The following is a 6,000-nucleotide window of genomic DNA, read 5'->3' on the forward strand; positions in this document are numbered from 1 at the left end:
GTGTGCTAGAGACAAGGTATGTTGGTGTATTTGCTGCCTTGTAATAGCACGTATCCGATGCCAATTTTATAGTGCTATTTCACTGAAAAACCATGCCCAAGGCACCAAGCACAGCATTCCGGGCGGTCACATTATACTGACAACAGGTGAACCAGTTGCTGTCTTTAACCTCATTGCTGAACGTTAAGCAGGGAATAATAAATACCATTTTCAAGGACTTTGATATGTCCACGCCTGCTGACAGAACTCATTTCCTTCCTCGCCTGGGCAAAAGTTCAACATTAAAGCCCAAAAATGAGGTATTGCCAAGCAAAGCGCTAGGAAATAAAAGTTAGTTAGCATTAGACGGAAATATGAAGATCCACCCAATATCGCAATGGGCACTCCAGATTAATTTTGGTCGCCTTTGTGTCGCAAAGAAGAGGACACAAAAGCAAATCCCCGATTCTGCAGGAGTCCCCACATTAGTCGCCTCTAACGATATAAGCCGTGGGTAACAACAATCAGAAACCATACAGGGAACACGATGAAAACATTACGATAGGGAAATCTCTAGGAAGTCGAGGGCTGTATAATTTCTAATTTATACAGCCTGATTGGTTCGACTTCAAGGGCATTCTGTTTCAGCGTAATTGACGCCATGTCACATCATAAATTGTTTTTATTGTGAAGTAAAACTAAAAGCGCCCGTGTTTGCTAACAACGTTTTATTGATAACTATTACCAAAGATGATTCAGGACGTACGTCTCTGCTTCAACATAATGTATATTTTTATTTTATTTTATTTTAAGCCGTGTCTGTAATGTCGACAGTAATATGTAGTAATACAAAAGAACGTAGACCATCTAAAGAAGAGAAACTAAGGTCAACAAACGAGAGAAAATGACCAGCGTGACACGTATTTAATACAAAATGTTGGTCTCTGGAAAGTTTGTAATCAATCAACAACTCAGGGGAGCGAACTCTATCACGTATTTACTTAAGGTGCTGTCCTGAGTGGTTTGCACTGTTAGGCAGAAACTGACATTGTACATCTTGATTCTGAGACAGCACCAGGCAATACAATCCATTATTAAGCCGTGATGAACATGATAAATAACAAATATAACTCACTTAGAACGTGTCGTTGAACATCCAATTCACAAAAAGTCTTGGCCATAACGTACATTTTTGGTCGAGAACAGACTTGTTTGATCATCTCCATGATTCATAAATATGTATTATTGTCTCAGTTACAGGAATGTTTTAAGATACGACGGTTTTGTATCAGTACGATTTTGCACCATGGATGGTTATAAACAAGATAACTATTGACATGTGCAGTGATGTGGCACTGGATGGTTTTTCTTCAATTGGTTTATTTCATTTTACAGCAGGAACGTTATATTAACCATGATTTTTATCAATTACATGTTCTTCTACACATGTTCGGTTTTCAGACAACCTCCAAACTAATTTATATTCCCTCAATGTTGGTTGTGTATGTATATGTGTGGGTTATATACATCTGTTGACACATGGCATTTAAATCGACAGCAACTGTATAAAGAAGACACCTTACAGTTGGATAACTAAAATTCATATATATAAATTATTTATTTCCAGTTTTGATCTAACTGTTAAAACTTATATATTATTCTTTAACATTAACTCATGCGGGTAAATATCATGGTCCGTTGAGTATCCCTTATCATTGCGGTCATTGCAGTATACTCCTCACCGGAATTCAATTCCAATTATATATAAAAACAAATTAATAAACCCAATTGAATTCTAACCCTTAATTTGCAAATTAACGCTACCATAATGCAATCTTTGGAACAAAACCATCCTTCGATAGCTTTTGGATTTGCCTGTATTTGGGCTGTCACTTCTCGCGGTGTGTGAATCGGACACCGAATTCGAGAAACAGTTAAAGTATTGTGACCTCATTCATTTATACTGACGGTTCAAAGTATGATCATAAGTGCGGTAGCTGAGGTTGCAAAAATGTATGCCGGCTACCAAATGATACATCAATATTCTCTGTAGAATTCAATGTCGTCTAAGTAACTCTTGGACACATAAAAAACAAATGGGGTACAAAAAGCAATTATATAACCTGATTCGTCTTCTATATCTATTATAACAGAAAAAGTGAAGAATGTTTCAATTCGTAAAAACATATTTACATAACATTACATATAAAGGTCAAATCGTAATATGCTGGGTTCTTGGGCATGTGGGAATACCAGACAATGAAAAGGCCGATCACGCCACCGAGGCCGCCTTACAACTACCGGTAATTGGTTTAAAATTCATTTGCATATTTAAAATCATTTATAAGGAAGTTTGTAATGTCTCAGTTCTCAGATGAAAAAATTAAAACCAAGGTGTAGATAACAAACTACACTAAATTTACCCTGCAATCGGTGAATGGTGCTCCAGCTTTTAAGACGCCGATGCGAGGTTGTCCTTATAATAATATACATGCAACAAGCCTTAAATCTGTTTGAAACAGTAATTATCTCAAATGTTTAGATTATCTGAATACTGTCGGAATGTGCCATAAGATATACCAGCGACACTTTATATCTAGGTGTTTTTTTTACAGTTCTGAGAATGTTTTCACGTTTTTCTTTTACAATTTTGTTTGATGTTGTTTCGTTTTACAACATTTCCGACATTTTTTAGCCCTAATGACCTCTTCTTTGTTGATTGGCCACTAAGCATAGGCTGGTAATAGTCATCAACTCATAAATAACATAACAGCACATATCGTGTAAGGTTACTATCATTTTGAGAACTGATCTGCAATGATTAATTGGATTTGATACAATGTAACAAGCTTCTCCGCTATTCACTATGGGGTCGTGTTTATTTGATATTCACTCGCGATAGGTCCCTGCGATTGTACTATCTTAAAAACTACATTAAAAGATAAAAAAAAAACACCGTATCAAATGAAAATACTGAATATGTAAATAGTATGTTTTGGTGTGATAATGTTATATTTACATTTGTGCTGTAATGCAACAATATAGACTCAGTGAACTTCATTTAATGTTATAAGACTATGAACCGAAATGAGTATTTATACGAACGTGACAAAAAAGTAAACAAACAATACAGTTATCACGTTTGACTCCCGTTCTGATTTTTTTTGCGAGAAGATAATATTCCACGATAAAACTATAGCAATAAGCGTTATAAAATTATCACACTTTATAACTTTTATACGGAATTGAAAAAAATAGTTAAAATCACATTGAACTTTGTCTTCAGTGATTCCACAAGTCAATGCTGTTAATTGAGGAGCGAGCTCTCACTAAGACACTCTCCGGCACGTCTGTTTCGGTAAAAATGAAATGTTGCCGTTACAGGTAGTATCACCTGGTTAAAGTAACACGACCAGAGAAAAAAAACTGTCTACTCCTAGTTCCTTTGCGACAAAATGTTTCAATAATCATAATAATAGATTTTGTTGTAATGTTTTAAATAATCTTTAAAATTATAACAATACAAAATATGACATTAAGTTAGTACGAACTGATAAAAATTGTTTTACATAGTTGTGTCCACGGACGATATTTGAAAACTTCAGTCACAGTAAAATTCACGTACCATGGGCTGATCCACCAGCAACAGTAATTGATGTAAAAAGGGAAAAGCTATGTTCATAATACACAAAACAGCGGCATTAACTGGTAGCATTAGATAACATAGGATATAACAGTACATTATATTGCAATATCTGATTCAAGCGGGGGACAACTTCTTCAACACTACACTATACAGGGACAATTAGGAAAACCTTTCTTCAACTACAACATCTGTAGAGTTCATTTACTAAAACAACAAGATGATAACTACAACAAATAAACGATATAATTAATGGGAAAGGGGGACAGCATACACTAGACAATAAATGTGACAAAAACAAATTAGCAACTACAAGAACAATACCATATGATTACATTGATAGTAAAGATGACAACATCATTCTAAGAATTTCAAGAAGGTTTTATTGAAAAATGAGAAAGGATGGGCCGGTTCCGTTAACCAGTAACAAACTGACGTGTTATCTTCATAATTGTCACGCGACGAATTGTGCACAAGAAATACATGCTTGCAATACCGCATGGGTAACCAGTACGGACTAGGGACATCTAAGTACCACCGGATATGAAGAGGAAATGGGATGGCAAGGAGCGGGATCGGTCGAGGTAAGATTAGTAGGAAATATGGCAGACGGTAAATTAGCTTAAACAAAGGACATCGCACATATTAAAGAAACACGCAAGATAGAGACAAGGAAGTAATTAAGACAGTGATACGACCCATAAACGACAATGTGCAAATGTAATATGAGTTTCATCTTCCCGAAATCTGACCCAATTCTCGTTAGTTTGAGAAGGAAGAATCATTAGTGTAATTTGTATGTTCATCCTAATACAAAGAGATTCAATAACAAGCTTATGTAAATTCTTCTTTTTGATGATTATGGTGTCTTGAACCCATTGTTATATATGTTTAGTCCGAGGACTATATGACCGAGGTAGGATGATTATCGAAATGCTTGTTGAATGGGTGTTACTATGGTAACGAATAGTTATCTTCATCCGGTAAGGGAGACAGTTGGGCCTTCTTCAAAGTTCATACCAAGTTCAACGAGGAAACAACACGGGATCACTTCATCGAATGTTAAATCAACGGTCATTGAACGAAGTTGATACCACGATAACCCAATTTGCTTCAATCACTTACACAGCCATAACATCCACCAATATGACTTTAATAAGTATTGGACAATGCCAGTTTAAATGGTAGATATAACCAACAATGTCTCTGATGACGGAAGACAAAATCAAATTAATTACATCACTGAAGAGGGTGCAGAATTGGCTTTCTTGAATTTTTACATTTGAAGGAGGTGTCTGATATGGGTATTGTTTTTTAGTTAGACCCATAGGGAAAAAACGTTTTTTTAACAAGCTGTATATTACATGAAAAAAACTTCTCTGTCTAAATCAGTCCTACATTGCCAGAATGGTAATTGATAATTCAAGTTTTATCAGTATAAAATACCGAACAGTTTATCAATGAAATGAAGATCCAGGCTGCACGATTTACTAAGATCAGCACTTCACATGCCCAATTTACTTTATAAACGTGTTAAGAATATTTAAGATTTAAGCAACACATACTGCCCTAATTTTTAGATTATGTGGTCATGTTTTAGATTATCTAACACATACTAAATATCATAAGAATGACCCGAGTTTGCATGAATGAATGACAAAAATCTCTGTTAGACTAATGACAAACCTACATGAATCTGTCTATGCTACATAGACTTTCATATAAATAACAAGGTTTTCCTTGGAAATATCCAACTTCCTATAATATGTGCTTTCTAAAGGGTCTGTCACACGCTACCGATATACCTCGCCGGGACTTTTTTTTTTTTTTTTTATTAAATCGGAGCAAAAAAAATTAGGCGAGGAAATCGACAGAACTCCGGCGAGAAAGCACTTGAAAAAACAAAATTGACCTTAGCAATACCGATAAAGAACCGTCGTTCCCGTTGAGATACCGTGGTTCTACCGATGTAAGAGCCGATGTGCTATCGAATACCACTTTTCTGACACCTCAATGTTAAGGGCCTGTCACGCACTACCGATGTTCCTCGCTTATACCGTTGCTCTGCCGTACTAGAACCGATCCCCGAAAATCGCCATATTTGTGCTCCGGTATAGCTCCGGTGACCCAAATCGGCTAGGTGTGACAGGCCCTTTAGTCGGATTCATTTCATCAAATTTTATTGACAAGATGTCATAATCAATTGGATTGAATAACAGGCAAAGCCTATATAAATTCTCTCCGTCAAATGGCCAAAGTTGAATAAACAAGGAGACATAATATTTTAGACATGTTGCAAATGAAAAAAATAACACAAAATAATTCATAATAACACAAGGCTAAGGGGAAGTAACTCATGAAGGAAACATCTCACACAC

This window comes from Mizuhopecten yessoensis, unplaced genomic scaffold (genome assembly GCF_002113885.1).
Source record: "Mizuhopecten yessoensis strain PY_sf001 unplaced genomic scaffold, ASM211388v2 scaffold10227, whole genome shotgun sequence".
NCBI lineage: Eukaryota > Metazoa > Mollusca > Bivalvia > Pectinida > Pectinidae > Mizuhopecten > Mizuhopecten yessoensis.